Source organism: Schistocerca americana, chromosome 1 (assembly GCF_021461395.2).
Source record: "Schistocerca americana isolate TAMUIC-IGC-003095 chromosome 1, iqSchAmer2.1, whole genome shotgun sequence".
In the NCBI taxonomy this organism is placed as follows: Eukaryota; Metazoa; Arthropoda; class Insecta; order Orthoptera; family Acrididae; genus Schistocerca; species Schistocerca americana.
The window spans coordinates 194,721,054-194,738,433 of NC_060119.1; positions in this window are offsets into that span (position 1 = coordinate 194,721,054).

Here is a 17,380-nt window from a genome sequence, read left to right on the forward strand (position 1 = left end):
CAACGCGGATGAAAGTGTGTGTTGAGTAATCGCGGCAGACAGTCGTTGAGGAGGATTGTGACGACAAGTAGGGGACCAACAGCTGCAAAAGTCACTATAGATCTGTTTGTCGCACTCATGAAACCCGTCAGCACCAAAAACAGCACGAAGGGTGCTCCATAGCAGGGAATTTCAGGGCAGGAGGGAATTGCAAATGACTCAATAGTGATGCAAATGCCCGTAACGGAAAGTGCGCCGAAGCCGTGAAACCTACAAAATGGTTCAAATGGCTCTGAGCACTATGGGACTCAACTGCTGTGGTCATAAGTCCCCTAGATCTTAGAACTACTTAAACCTAACTAACCTAAGGACATCACACACATCCATGCCCGAGACAGGATTCGAACCTGCGACCGTAGCGGTCGTGCGGTTCCAGACTGTAGCGCCTTTAACCGCTCGGCCACTCCGGCCGGCCTGAAACCTACACTACGTAGCGACGGAGGAAAGTAATTTGGTCGGGTGTGCCTTGTTTCACTTTGTTTCGAACTTCTGGCCTTTTGTATGTCCCAAGAATGAAACATGGCAGTAGTTAGGTGATGATTTGGGCAGCCGTATAGTGGTATTCCATTCGTCCCGTGGTTCCTCTGCAAAGTTGAATTGCTGTCAGAGATTTAGTGACCATTTTGGTTGATCAGGGTCTTCTCATACTACAGTGTTTATTCCGCAATGGTCATACTGTGTTCCAAGATTACAAGGCTCTTGTTCACATGGAACGCATAATCCAAGACTGGTTTTGTGAGCATGGGGATGAATTGTCACTCCTCCCTGACAACCTTAGTCACCATATCTCAATCTTCCTGCGCCCTCGTGGTCTTTTTAACCATACAATGACGCACGCCCCTGACGTATTTGTTTTTTAGTGGATGAACCTAATGTGACTATAGAGCTACCTTATGGGATTTCAAAAACTGTTAATTTTTAATTTGTCTCTTCAATTTTTGTACGCGAGAGTTATCAAAAATCTGTAAATTAGACTAAACCACGAATTTTAATCGTGCACTCTCTAATTTTTATGAATTTATTTATTCAAGTTGATCACATTACTGTTTTCAAGGTGTCTCTTACATCGTACTCGGGTTTCGCACATACAGTACTTTGTTTACGTCGCAGTCAGCTGAGAACGAACAATAATTTTAATATGAAAAATAATAACAAAATGATTTGATAGTCTGTAGAAACGTCATGAGTAAATATTACTAGCTAAGAGGTAATAAAGTTCACACTGACAATGCTTCTACAACTTCTGTTTCGAATAATAATACCAATAATAATAACTAAAATAATAATGATAGAAGCAGATATAAAAAGAATTTATAGGCGAATAAAATAGATGATTTCTGATATAGCGAGTTCTGAGGGAGGGAAATTTAAGGAGACTGCACCGGCTAAGAACGCTGGGAAATGAGGAAGATAGGGTTGGAAAGAAGGAAGTACATGGGTAACGTGTGCGTACAGGAACAATTTTAGCCATTATTGTTGCTTCGGTACTCAAGTCATTAACAGGTTTTCGAAACTGGAGACGTTATTCAGTTGTCGAACACAGTGTCGGAGGTTATTCCAGAGTCAGGTTCCTGCTGCTAAGAAGTGTCGAAGTCTTTGCTGAAGTCTAAGAAGCACACGATAGTCACCTCTTGTCCATTCACGACAAGCTTGAGGTTACCTGTTTTCTTTATTGAGGGAGATGTGCAGTGCTTTTTACGGAAAATTGATTGGAATTCGTCTAACAGCTTGCTTGCAGTTAAGTAGTTTGATACCTTGTCGTGGACTATATATACTAAGGACTTGGACAGCGCAGGAAGATTGAAAATAATATGATAATTTGTGCCAACGTCCTTTTTATCGTTTTTAGGTAGTACTACGATATGGGAGTGCCTATCTTGTTAAGAAGTACAATGCAGTGTTCCTTCGAATATGCATGCATGTCCGAACGAACAGGCACTCGGGCGACCATAGCCTTCACGGAACACATAATATGGTTCTCAGTCGCGAATCTGAACAATGGCGACAATGGAAACTTGTGCCGGTCCAGGACTCGAATCCGGATTTCCAGCTTATCGTCAGCGGTCACCATACCACAAAGCTGTCTGAGCCCGCTTTACGACTAGACTCAAACTTTGGTAACTGGTCAGCCATATGTCTACATCCTGCTTTCGTACAACCATTTTGTATATTCCCGTACAAAGGAAACATTTTGGTTGAAAGTCACCTGCCCGATGTTTGCGGAGAAATACGATTCTGTTGTACCTGTGTTGTTGAGAAGTACCGGGTGATCAAAAAGTCAGTATAAATTTGAAAACTGAATAAATCACGGAATAATGTAGATAGAGAGGTACAAATTGACACACATGCTTGGAATGACATGGGGTTTTATTAGAACCAAAAAAAAAAATACAAAAGTTCAAAAATGTCCGACAGACGGCGCTTCATCTGATCAGAATAGCAATAATTAGCATAACAAAGTAAGACAAAGCAAAGATGATGTTCTTTATAGGAAATGCTCAATAAGTCCACCATCATTTCTCAACTATAGCTGTAGTCGAGGAACAATGAGCCGGCCGCTGTGGCCGTGCGGTTCTAGGCGCTTCAGTCTGGAACCGCGTGACCGCTACGGTCGCAGGTTCGAATCCTGCCTCGGGTATGGATGTGTGTGATGTCCTTAGGTTAGTTAGATTTAAGTAGTTCTTAGTTCTAGGGGACTGATAACCACATATGTTAAGTCCCATAGTGCTCAGAGCCATTTGAACCATTTTTTTGAGGAATAATGTTGTGAACAGCACTGTAAACATGTCCGGAGTTATGGTGAGGCATTGGCGTCGGATGTTATCTTTCAGCATCCCTAGAGATATCGGTCGATCACGATCCACTTGCGACTTCAGGTAACTCCAAGACCAATAATCGCACGGACTAAGGTCTGGGGACCTGGGAGGACAAGCATGACGAAAGTGGCGGTTGAGCACACGATCATCACCAAACGACGCGCGCAAGAGATCTTTCACGCGTCTAGCAATATGGGATGGAGCGCCGTCCTTCATAAACATCGTACGTTCCAGCAGGTGTTTATCAGCCAGGCTGGGGATGATGCGATTCAGTAACATATCGGGGTACCTCTCACACGTCACGGTAGTAGTATTGACATTTTGCTGCCAGTGCCATCTGTTGGACATTTTGTGAACTTTGTTTTTTTTTTTTTTTTGTTCTAATAAAACCCCATGTCATTCCAAGCATGTGTGTCAATTTTTATCTATCTATCTGCATTATTCCGTGGTTTATTAAGTTTTCAAATTTATACTGACTTTTTTATCACCCGGTACATTGCGTCGTATTTATCCGAAGAGACATTGCATCCTACTTCTGAACAACACAGACACAGTAATAAAGTATTTCTCTCCTCACACCGGGCAAGCGACGTAATCTACATGTCTCCCCTCTACGGGAATATACACTCAAATGACGAAAGTGATGGGATATCTCCGAATATGAAGTCGGACCTCCTTTTGCCCGGTTTAGCGCAGCAGCTCATGGACTCAGCAATTCGCTGGAAGTCGTCTGCAGAAATATTCTGCCATGCCGTCCATAATTGTGAAAATGTTGCCCGGAGCAGGATTTTGTGCACGAGCTGATCTCTAGATTATGGCCCGTAAATGTTCGATGGGATTCTTGTAGGACGATATGCAAGGTCAAATCATACGATCGAATTCTCCAGAATTTTCTTCAGACCAATAGCGAACAATTGTGGCTTAGTGACATATCGAACTGTGATCGATAATGATTTCTTTGTTGTTTCCGAACATTAATGGCTGCAAATGCTCTCCAAGTATCCCAACGTAACAATTTACAGTCAATGATCGGTTCAACACCACCTTGCACGCCGGCCGAAGTGGACGAGCGGTTCTAGGCCCTTCAGTCTGGAACCGCGTGACCGCTACGGTCGCAGGTTCTAATCCTGCCTCGGGCATGGACGTGTGTGATGTTCTTAGGTTAGTTAGGTTTAAGTAGTTCCAAGTTCTAGGGGACTGATGACCTCAGAAGTTAAGTGTCATAGTGCTCAGAGCCATCTGAACCATTTTGAACCACCTTGTACAGTGCATTTTTGATAACCTGGGTCGATGGTTTCGTAGATTATAGGGCGCATTCGAACCCCACTCAGCTCTGATCAACTGGAACTGGGACTCGTCTGACCAGGCCACAGTTTTACAGTTTTCTTGGATCCAACCGATGTGTTGACGAGTCCAGAAGTGATGTAGGCGATGTCTTGTCTTAGCAAGGCACTCGTGAAACTTCGTGCCATATTAAAACTGTGTGCTGGACCGAGACTCGAACTCGGGACCTTTGCCTTTCGCGGGCAAGTGTTCTAGCAAAGTAAACCTGTGAGGACGGGGCGTGAGTCGTGCTTGGGTAGCTCAGATGGTAGAGCACTTGCCCGCGAAAGGCAAAGGCCCCGAGTTCGAGTCTCGGTCCGGCACACAGTCTTAATCTGCCAGGGTTTCATATCAGCGCACACTCCGCTGCAGAATGAAAATCTCATTCTCAAAGCACTCGTGTCGGTCGTCGGCTGCCGTACCCCATTAAGGCCAAAAAATGGTTCAAATGGCTCTAAGCACTATGGGACTTTACATCTGAGGTCATCAGTCCCCTAGACTTAGAACTACGTAAACCTAACTAACCTAAGGACATCACACACATCCATGCCCGAGGCAGGATTCGAACCTGCGACCGTAGCAGCCGCATGGTATCAGACTGAAGCGCCTAGAACGGCTCGTCCACAACGGCCGGCCATTAAGGCCAATGTCGCTGCTCTGTCCTATCGGATACGTTCGTCGTACGTCTCACATTGATTCTGTGGTTATGTCATGCAGTGTGGCTTGTCCGCTAGCACTGACAATTCTACACAAACGCCGCTGCCCTCGGTCGTTCAGTTGTCCGTGGTAAGAGGTAATGCCTGAAATGTGTTATTCTCTCACACTCTTCACATTGTGGGTCTCGGAATCTTGAACTCCCTAACGATCTGCGAAATGGAATGTCCCGTACGTCTAGCTCGAACTACCATTCCGATTGCAGAATCTCTTAATTCCCGTCGTGCGCCCATATTCACCTCGAAAATCTTTTCGGATGAATCCCCTGGGTAGAAATAACAGCTCCGCCTGTGTACTGTCCTTTTGTACATCATGTACGTGGTACTACCCTCATCAGTATATGTGTGTATCACTGTCCAGTGATAGTTTTCACCTCAGTGCACATAGGCCTAGTCGATGTATGAGTGCAGGTCGCAGACACACGGTTGGCGTCATGTGGAAGCTGCACTGTGGCCGTGAAGCGTGCTCGGATAGCCTTATGGAAAGGTGACTGCTCGCGATAAGTGGAAAATCTGAGTTCGAGACCCGACCCAACAAAAGTTTCCATTGTCATTGCATTACATCTACATCTACATTTATACTCCGCAAGCCACCCAGCGGTGTGTGGCGGAGGGCACTTTACGTGCCAGTGTCATTACCTCCCTTTCCTGTTCCAGTCGCGCATTCTTCGCGGGAAGAACGACTGCCGGAAAGCCTCCGTGAGCGCTCGAATCTCTCTAATTTTACATTCGTGATCTCCTCGGGAGGTATAAGTATGGGGAAGCAATATATTCGATACCTCATCCAGAATCGCACCCTCTCGAAACCTGGACAGCAAGCTACACCGCGATGCAGAGCGCCTCTCTTGCAGAGTCTGCCACTTGAGTTTGCTAAACATCTCCGTAACGGTATCACGCTTACCATACAACCTTGTGACGAAACGCGCCGCTGTTCTTTGGATCTTCTCTATCTCCTCCGTCAACCCGACCTGGTACGGATCCCACACTGATGAGCAATACTCAAGTATAGGTCGAACGAGTGTTTTGTAAGCCATCTCCTTTGTTGATGGACTACATTTTCTAAGGACTCTCCCAATGAATCTCAACCTGGCACCCGCCTTACCTACAATTAATTTTATGTGATCATTTCACTTCAATCGTTCCGTACACATACTCCCAGATATTTTACAGAAGTAACTACTACCAGTGTTTGTACCGCTATCATATAACCATACAATAAAGGATCCTTCTTTCCATGTATTCGCAATACATTACATTTGTCTGTGTTAAGGGTCAGTTGCCACTCCCTGCACCAAGTGCCTACCCGCTGCAGATCTTCCTGCATTTCGCTGCAATTTTATAATGCTGCAACTTCTCAGTATACTACAGCATCATCCGCGAAAAGTCGCATGGAACTTCAGACACTATCTACTAGGTCATTTATATAGATTGTGAAAAGAAATGGTACCATAACATTCCCCTGTGGCACGCCAGAGGTTACGTTAACGTCTGTAGACGTCTCTCCATTGAGAACAACATTCTGTGTTCTGTTTGCCAAAAACTCTTCAATTCAGCCACACAGCTGGTCTGATATTCCGTAGGCTCTTACTTTATCAGACGACAGTGCGGAACTGTATCGAACGCCTTCTGTAAGTCAAGTAAAATAGCATCTACCTGGGAGCCTGTATCTAATATTTTCTGGGTCTCATGAACAAATAAAGCGAGTTGGGTCTCACACGATCGCTGTTTCCGGAATCCATGTTGATTCCTACAGAGTAGATTCTCGGTTTCCAGAAATGACATGAAACGCGAGCAAAAAACATGTTCTAAAATTCTACAACAGATCGATTTCAGAGATACAGGTCTATAGTTTTGCGCATCTGCTCGACGACCCTTCTTGAAAACTGGAACTACCTGTGCTCTTTTCCAATCATTTGGAACCTTCCGTTCCTCTAGAGACTTTCGGTACACGGATGTTAGGAGGGGGGCAAGTTCATTCGCGTACTCTGTAGAATCGAATGGGTATCCCGTCAGGTCCAGTGGACATTCCGCTGTTGGGTGATTCCAATTGCTTTTCTATTCCTTGGACTCTTATTTCGATGTCAGCCATTTTTTCGTTTGTGCGAGGATTTAGAGAAGGAACTGCAGTGCGGTCTTCCTCTGTGAAACAGCTTTGGAAAAAGTTGTTTAGTATTTCAGCTTTTACGCGTGTCATCCTCTGTTTCAATGCCATCATCATCCCGGAGTGTCTGGATATGCTGTTTCGAGCCACTCACTGATTTAGCGTAAGACCAGAACTTCCTAGGATTTTTTATACGGATGACGATTGTCCATACTCGCAACTGGCGACAAATTTGATTTTAGGTAGTGGCTTAACAAGTCCCAGTTGGCAAACCTCGCGGACAACACTCGTGGCTAAGAATTGGTTGAAGATACGTGTTACAGTGGGAGAAAGTGATTCAATAATAAACTTCATCATTTGGTCTGTAATGCCATTGTGCCAGTAGATGCTGATGACCATGTGCACCACAAAATGGCTCCCACTAACTCTAACCAACTGTCTGTTACCACAGGGACGTGGACATCGCTGATGCGTCCGCACCGTCACCGGAGGCGCGCAGGCGCCAGTGTAAGCAGTGCGGCGACGAGGAGCCGTTGTCGCTGGTGCAGGAGGCCCAGAGCAGTAGCAAGAAGCTGAAGACCGGTCAGCGCATGCGGCAGCACGTGCGGGAGATGACGCCGTACGACTGGGGCTGCCAGCGTCGCTCGCGGAAGACGCTCGAGGAGGCCAGCATGTCGCGGAGGGAGGGGCGCCATAAGGCGAAGGACCTGCATCCGGTGGTGCCGCCGAGCCGCCCCGCCGCCAACGGCTTCAGTGGACGCGCGAGCATCTGGGCCCCGGGAGGCTTCAACCCGCTGCTCGACCTGAGCCACCTGCTCAACAGCCCCGAGTGGCAACAGGACGGGGCGTAGCACGGCGGCGACGGAGCCCTCGTGTGATAACGTCAGCACTATGCCCAGCTCTGCATTCCGCCTCCTGCAAGGCATTCCCTGCCTAAACTCGTTACTGCACTGAGCATGACCACCTCCAACTCAGACCTTCCCACCTGCCCCTACTCCTTCGAAACAAAACAAAGTGAAAACCACCTCAGCTACTGTCAATTTCGGGTCACCTTACCCAAATACTAAAATTATGATTAACTTGTTGAGCAGCAGCACAGTAAGACACAAGTCGTAATGACAACGAATGCATAGTTGCACATAATACTTAAACAGTGTTAAATGGTGCTGATATGTATGAAAATTAACTCATACGAATAAAATAGATTTATAAAAATAATTTGTGCAAAACGTTTTATTGTTTTACAGTACGTTCTTCCTTAATTATATTCTCAATGCAATATTCGTGGGTCTGAAACTAATGGCTTTGTTTGATGTATAACATTTAGCTACTATTTTGACAGTAACTGCACTTCCAGTTTCATTATCACGACGATCGTGTGAATGGTAAGTTCAGGGATTCCGCCATGTATATATATATATATATATATTGTCTTCATGGTCCCTGTTTAAACAGTGCGCACAAGTCTGCAAACTATTGCAGTTCCTGCCATATCGCGAAGTAATATTGTTTTATAGGTCTGTAATAAAGTTACACGACTTTAAAAAAACGCTTGTCCTTCACACTTCATTTTTTATAATTACTGCAGTTATATTTTTGTAAGTGCACACTGTGTTTACTGATTTGGTTAGCAAAAATTTTTCACACTGCACTTGAAGATTTAGCATTTTTTGATACTGCTTGCCAAAAACTTATTTTGCCATTTCATCCGGAGTTCTAGTAAGGAGTACACACCGTTATTTCCACGTCAGACCATTCTATGACCTCGTTTTCTTTTTAATTGTATGACTTATCTACCTGTCGTACGCGCTGTTGAAGAGACGCGCAGCATACATAACCACTCCGTGAAGATCTGTTTTAATTCTAACTATACTGTACAGCAAACCTGACACTGTAATAACAATTATTGTATGTTCGACTTGTGATAACGAAAACACCACAGATTTTATAAGTGTTACAGAGTAGAAATTTAACATGATAAATTAAAATTAGTAGAACACACTAAACGAACGGAAAGTGTATGTTTACATAGATATTTATCCAACTATGAATTTTATGGTAATTGCATGGCTGCATGGCTGTTTGCTAGACCAGAACAGCTCGTTTTGCTACTTCCGCATCATTTACCATTATCATCTAAAATGAATAGATAATGCATCTGCGTGTCAGAGGACAGTTCCTGGGGTAGCGCCCTGAGAATGTTCGGCCGCCATATTCAGTACTTCTGCGCTCGTGCTATCAATATTTGTTACGATCACAAGGGTAAAAAAAATCAATAAAGTGTTCAGACACGTCTACCTATGTGCATATAACAACTTCAAATTAAAACAAAACTTAACAAGAAGAAGTACATTAATTGTACTCAGTTGTATATAGTAAAGAGGTGTCACTCAGGAATATTCCTGCTCAACCAACTGCATTCGGAAGAGCTCTATAGCGCGCCTACACAAGTCACCAGCGACGAACTCAAATTTGCCAAAACTAAAATCTTCACAACTTTAAAATGCTAGTACACTTGTTACATTATTCAATTATCTAATTCACTTCCTAACGATTGCGGCCTATTTTGAAATACATGTCTTACGCTGAGCACATAGTTTAAGGTGTGATAGCTGTTTATGATTTTGAAGCTTGCTTAACTTTTGACTAACTTTCTATTGATTACTTCCCGTACATTCATTGAGATGTGATATCATTTTCATGTAAAACATTCTTTCGTTTATTTTTTTCTACAGTATCACGGTTAGGAGAACAAAAATCGTTTTAACGATGCTATTTTATTGTTGAAAAGATTACATATTTCATATCTTTAAAAGCGAGAAAAATCTTAAATGGACTTACAGTATGCTATTAGTTAGATGGAGATGCATAATACCTAATATATGTTTGTAAAAGGGTAGTACGTGATAGCGAAACGAAATATTTTCTAGCAGCTCTGATTGAATAATAAAATTAAAGATGACAGTGGTGTCTGTTACGATGAACTAATGAGGTGTAACGGTTAAACACAAGAAAGATAAACTCATAACAATGAGATATTTTTCACGAAGTACTGATGCTACATTCAGTAGAAAATCGCCTGTTAGATGTTTTACTTTATGTTTGAGTCTGTTATGTGACAGAATAATTTTACAATGCACAGCACTTGTAAATTCGAAGGCAGTGCGTGAAATGTGTACTATACTTACCGTCACTTTCGTTCTTGAGCATTCACGTAAGGCTACTTCAAGCTATAGCAACAGATTAAACTGCATTTACTATAGTTACCAACAATGTTATAAACAGCACGTTTGCTAAAGCAGTGTTCCTTTACGTATATATCAGTCACTGCAATTCAGTGTGGTGTGTCTAAATGGGCACAGTGTCAAAGTACTGATATTACTTTTCAGCTTCTAATAAGGCAAACTTATTAAATCATGTAACTGAAATATCGCTTATAATACTCTATCTAACAAGTAATAAAACTAGTCTTCCAGAAATATAAAATTTTTACCAGTGTAATTTAGGTTTTCGTCTCGCTCGTAATCTTCAAAGTGAATGTTATAATTATGACAAACAGGAACTTCATGGACCCAACTAATTGCTAAACATTAACAGCAAACTAGCATTAACAGCTTGCAGGCCACAGGTAGCGAGATCATTGAACATGTTTCCTCACAGTACAGAATTCTTGAACAAACACTATTGGAATAGTATTTTTCACAAAATTCGCGAGCAACGTCGGAAAATATGCGCAGAAACTAAGTAAGTCCTGAAAATGGGCTTTGTTTATTTCCAGAGCAATTGTAAATTAATATGTGTGAAGTATGATTCAGAGATTAGAAGTACTTTTTACTTTCATTTAACACTTACGTTTGACTACAGATTGTTATAACAAATCCAAACAACATTTTCGTTCAGTCTGAAATGTCATCCTGTTCGATGATATGCAAATACTTGTTTCCTACAAAAATTCTGTTAATCGGCGCATCTTCACAAAAAAGTTTCAGTAAAACTTGAATAGTAGTAGACAGAAAAAGGCACGAGAATTAGGAAATTGTGTGAAAAAAAAGCAGCGTTAACCATAATTTCATCGAGCGTTGGGTTTACATTTTTTCAATTTTGCATCAGGACACCAATCATTGAAGCAGTTATGACCGATCTGTACCACACGAACTGTAATTCCCGTTTCTTTGTTTTTCCACAGTCAATCCCGTTTTTCACTAAAATCGTTAGTTTTCTATGTTACAAAGAACAACTAACCGATAAGTAGAAGCGTGACTTCTATACGCTCCAAAGCTATTCCCAGTGATTATTTTATCAGCAAATTGTCAAGCAGTACACTTACGGAGTCGACGCAGAACTGTATGCGACATTTATTATTGCTAGCAGCTGATTATTCGATTTCCGTACGGACTGGAAACTAAATTGTTCAACATTAGACACTTCACGGTGATCATCTATGATATTAGTTTTCTTTCGTCTTCAGAGCCATACTGGGCGCTTGCTATTACACTCTGGCAGTCAAACAACCCATATTCAGGTAACGGCATTTGACAGACGTCCAAACGTAGCATCCAACAAAAACTTTGGTCTATAGAATTTTCTAAACAGTCTTTAACTATACATAGAAACTGTCAATGCCCTTCACTGTGGTATATTACGCGTACAGTATCATCAAACGAATCCGGACACCTTTTTTAATGCAAAATTTACCACTACACGTCACGTGAGGTGGACCCGCCGGTTTAAAAGGACACAAGGATTATTGCGTTTTCAGCAGAGTAGCCTTAACAGCAGAATGATTGGGGCGGGAGGCAGAGTGAGCATGAAATATTCATAGATGTCTCCTGAGTAACTAATCTATCAGAGACATTCCTTATACGACCGGGAATGTGGTTGCTATGACGCACTGGGTTGTTTGCAACTGTGGATGGATGGGCCGGCATACGTTTATTTTTCTGTCCTTTATTTAAGTTTCCAATTTTAATTTCATTCAAAATAAAATCTTAGCACCCTGCATCAAGTTGGAAAACCCGACATCTTTGGAGTGAAGTAGTCGCCGGTAGCGAGAATCTGCCCGTTTCGACCAGCGCAGCGCCAGTAGCAACGACGGCGTGCACCCGTCAGCTGTTCAGAGTACGGAATGGACGAAAAACGGAATCATCTTTACTCTGAAACAGAGATCTGGGTAAGTAATTCCATTGACTGATAAGAAATTACACCAAAATATTCGGTTGGGCGTTCTCCTACAGCTCAACCAGAATGGCATTTAATAAACATTAAACGTGATCGCAATGTGCACAGTGATTCAGAAACTATCATTCACAATCAAGATGTTAAATACTTCAGCTTTTTCCTCGTGCTCAGTTACTAATCAAAGTTACTAAATGATGCGGTCCAAGGTTGGCGTCATTGATTACTAATCAAAACGGTCTCGGTCCCGGTTTCGAGCCCCACGACGTCAGATTTTGAATTAAAATCATCATTAATGGCGGCCGAAGACTTCCGGCATAAAAAGTCACCATCTTTCTGCCAACGGCCTTGTCGAAACGGGACGGAGGAGCGGACAAAGGTTCAGGGCATTCTCTCGCTCTTGAGGTGGGAAACCGCCCCTAAAGGGGGGGGGGGGGACGGAGAATCAGCAGTAATCAACGGTATAAGGATACAGGGGCAATGTAAAGCACTGCATTAAAGACGGAGCACGTGTATCCAGGATACATGAGGTCTGTAATAGAAAATGTGTCATGATGACGTCTCCATTGACAAAAGATTCCGGAATAATCCCACATTCCGATCTCCGGGGTGGTGGGACTGCCAAGGAAGTGGTGGCCATGAGAAAAAGATTGAATTACCAAGGGAAGGATAACATTCTAGGAGCCGGCGACTGCAGTGTATGAAGTTTGAACCTGAAAGGGAAGCTTGAAAATCTGAAAAGGGAAATCCAAAGGTTCAATCCAGATATAACGGGGGTCTGTGAACTGAAATGAAAAGAAGACAAGGATTTCTGTTCAGAGAAGTATGGGGTAATATCAACAGCAGCAGAAAATCGCGTAAGGGGAGCAGGATCCGACTGAATAGGAAGGTAAAACAGAGACAGAGACAGTGTCATTGTGAACAGTTCAGAGTTGGGGTTTTCTCATCAGAATCTGTAGCAGACCAACACAGTTCAAGTGTACATGCCGGCGTCGCAAACTGAAGATAAAGACATAGAGAAAGTCTGTGAGGATATAGAACAGATAATGTAGTACGTAAATCTAATAGTCATGGGGGCTGGAATGTGGTTATAGGGGAGGAGTTGAGGAAAGGGTCACGGGAGAGTATGGGATTGGTGCTAGGAATGAGAGAAGAGGAAGACTAAGTTCTACAATAAAAATGGTTCAAATGGCTCTGAGCACTATGGGACTCAACTTCTGAGGTCATTAGTCCCCTAGAACTTAGAACTAGTTAAACCTAACTAACCTAAGGACATCACACACATCCATGCCCGAGGCAGGATTCGAACCTGCGACCGTAGCGGTCTCGCGGTTCCAGACTGCAGCGCCTAGAACCGCACGGCCACTGAGGCCGGCAGTTCTACAATAAATTTCAGATAGTAATAGCAAATACTCTGTTAAAGAATCACAACAGGAGTAGGTATACTTGGAAAAGGAAGGGAGATACGGGAAGATTTCAGTTAGATTACATCGTGGGCAGTCGGAGATTCCGAAACCAGGTACTGGAAAATTTGGAAATTTGTGGTAAGTTTCAGTGAGACCAAACTTCTGAGGTCATCGGCCCCTAGAATTACACACTAATTAAACTAACTTCAGCTAAGGACAACACACACACCCAGGTGGACTCGAACCTCCGACGGGGGCAGCCAAGCGAACCGTGACAAGGCGCCACAGATTGCACGGCTACCCCGCGCGGCCAGATACTGGAGTGTAAGGCGTACCCAGGAGGAGATACAGACGCAGATCACAATTTAGTAGTGATGAAGAATAGGCGGAAGTTTAAGAGAGGAGTCAGTAAGACTCAAAAATGCAAACAAGTGGAATACGGAAGCACTAAGGAAAGAGGAGATACGCTTGAAGTTCTCTGAAGCTATAGGTACTGAGATAAGAAATAGCTCGGTGGACGGTTCAGTTCAAGAGGAATGGACACCTCTAAAAAGTGCAGTTTGAAATGTTGGAAAGAAAAACATACATACAAAGAAGATAACTGCGAAGAAACTATAGGTCAGAGGAAATACTTCAGTTGATCGATGAAAGAAGGAAGTATAAAACTGTTCGCGGAAATTCAGCAATACAGCAATACGGGTCATTTAGGAATAAAATAAATGGGAAGTGCTGGAAACCTAAGGTGAAATGTCTGCAGGAAAGATGTGAAGAAATCGAAAAAGAAATAACTGTCGGAAGGACTGAGTCAGCATGTAGGAAAGCCAAAACATCCTTCAGTGAAATTAAACGACTGTAGCAGCAGCGCGGTTCCGGACTACAGCAGCCGGCTCTCATTAAGCATGCAAAGGGAATTCCAGTGTTAAGTGGAGAAGAGAGAGCGGATAGATGGAAAGAGTACACTAAAAGCCTCTATGAGATTTGCATAATGACGGGGTAGGAGAAGAAACAGGAGTCGATGTAGAAGAGGTAGGGGATCCAGTACCAGAATCAGAGCATTGGAAGAGGTACGATCGAATAAGGCAGAAGGGATAGATAATGTTCTATCAGAATTTCTAAAATCATTGGGGGCAGTTACAAAAAAACGACTATTCACGTTGGTTATAGAATGTATGAGTATCGCGACATCTGAATTTCGGAAAAACATCACCCAGACAATTCTTAAGACTGCAATTGCCGACAAGTGCGAGAAATATCACAGAATAAGCTGAACAGCTTATGCATCCAATTTGCTCACAAGAATAATATACAGAAAAATGGAAAAGAAAGTTGAGGATGTTTTAGGTGACGATCAGTTTCGCTTTAGGAAAGGTAAATGCGCCAGAGAGGCAACTGTGACGTTGCTGTCGATAATGGAAGCAAGACTGAAGAAAAATCAACACCCTTTCATAGTATTTGTCGACCTGTAAAAAGCGCGCGACATTGTAAAGTGGGCCAGCCTGTGTGGCCGAGCGGTTCTAGGCGTTTCAGTCCGGAACCGCGCGACCGCTACAGTCGCAGGTTCGCATCCTGCCTCGGGCATGGATGTGTGTGTTAGTTAGGTTTAAGTAGTTCTAAGTTCTAGGGGACTGATGACTTCAGATGTTAAGTCCCATAGTGCTCAGAGCCATTTGAACCATTGTAAAGTGGTGCAAAATGTTCGAAATTCGGAGAAAAATTGGGGTAAGCTTTAGGTAAAGACGGGTGATATACAATATGTACGAGAACCAAGAGGGAACAATAAGCGTGGGAGACGAAGAAGGAAGTGCTCGGATTAAAAAGGGCGAAGAACCAATGAGTGAAATAAAGGGGTGGAATTAAAAGTGAAGGTGAAAAGATATTATGATAAGATAAGTTAATGACATTGCTGTCATCACCGAAAGTGAAGAACGATTACAAGATCTGCTGAATGGAATGAACATTCTAATGAGTACAGGATACGGACTGAGAGTAAATTGAAGAAAGACGGAAGTAATGAGAAGCAGCAGAAACGAGAACAACGAGAAACTTAACACAAGGACTGTTGATCACGAAGTAGATGAAGTTAGGGAATTCTGCTCCTAGTCAGCAAACTAATCCATAACGGTAGGAGCAGGAAGGACATCAAAAGCAGACTATTACTGGCTAAAAGGGCACTCCTGGCCAAGAGAAGTCTATTGGTATCAAACATAGGCCTTAATTTAAGGAAGAAATTTCTGAGAATGTTGGTGTGGATCACAGCATTGAATTTTAGTGAAACATCTAATGTGGGGAAACGAGAAAAAAAGAGAATCGAAGCATTTGAGATGTGGTGTCACAGAAGAACGTAGAAAATTAGGTGAAGCGAAAAGGTAAGCAATGAGGAAATTCTCTGGAGAATCGACGAGGAAAGGAATATAGGGACAACACTGCCAAGAAGGGGGGACAGGATGATAGGACATCTGTTAAGACATTAGGGAGAAATTTCCATTGTTCTAGAGAGAGCTAAAGAGTGTAAAAATCGTAGAGGAAGACATCCCACAAAAAAAAAAAAAAAAAAACAGATATTAGAGTAGCGACTGCTCACTGAATTGCACCGATTGCTACTTAAATTACAGCTTAATTTACAGAGCTTAATGTCACTTAAAACCATACCAGTAGGCACTTGTGGTAAAATATCACAACTATAATACACATACCACACGCTGATGAACAGACAAGTAATATGAAAAACGTGACGGAGATACTACAGCGGCTCACTACAGTCCCACGCTGAGAACAGTGTGTCGGTGTCTGCTGCAGTTAGTAAGATAACACAAGACGCCGCCGCAAAAAAGTACGTCCACAGCCGTCCAATAACCAGTCAACTAGATCATGACAAATTATGAAATTGCAGCCAGTTAAACTCACTACTCTGTGGAACACGTCTGTCGAAAACCACCTGTTGTCCAACAACAACACAGAGAGACCACGTGTCATATATTAGTGCCTCCAGTCAATTTAGTTGCTCAAAATTTCACACAGTACACAAGCGAGAGATTCAGGGCGTTCATATATAATGACATGCAAAACTCATTGTCTTGTCAATAATCTCATTACTCGTATAATCATACCGCTGAGATACGCAATCAGATTTCAAAAAGATGACACAAGGATCTCAAAAGACATCAGCTAGTACAAGACACCGGACAGCCAAACTATAAGCCTGTCATGTAGTTGGATCACCAAAAGACACACGACAGTTGTGTTCAGAATCACCGAGGACTCGTTGTAGCGGAACCACTGAGAATGTAGCCAGACCAGGAAGACATACGCCAACCAAAGTCACTACAGTCCCCCGCTGAGAACAGCTTGTCAGTGCCTGATGCAGGCGAGTATTTTCACATTTCAAAATACGTTACCATGCAACGTGAGAAGGTATCCAAGAATTCAGAAACACTTCCAGTTCCAGGCACATACCTCAAAGGATCGAACTCTATGCCGATTTCGTTGCGCGTGACCGAACTCACTACGCGAACGCTACAACCACAATTATGGAAATCGAATGCAGGACTTCAGTCGATTTGCGCAACTCAGATCTCAACGTACAGCTGGCTAAGCATGGTGAGGGGGGGGGGGGGGGGGTGGAGGTAACCTTCAGAGGACTGAATCTCTACTAAGCTTTTCGCTCGTATGGTAAACGTAAATATCCCTCACTAAGCGATCAGAACGACTTCACTAGGCGTAGGACCAAACCCTGCCGGCAGCATACACGTTCAGTGAAGCAAAAGATGAGACCGATACAAAATTAAAGACTATTTCTAAACTCTATTC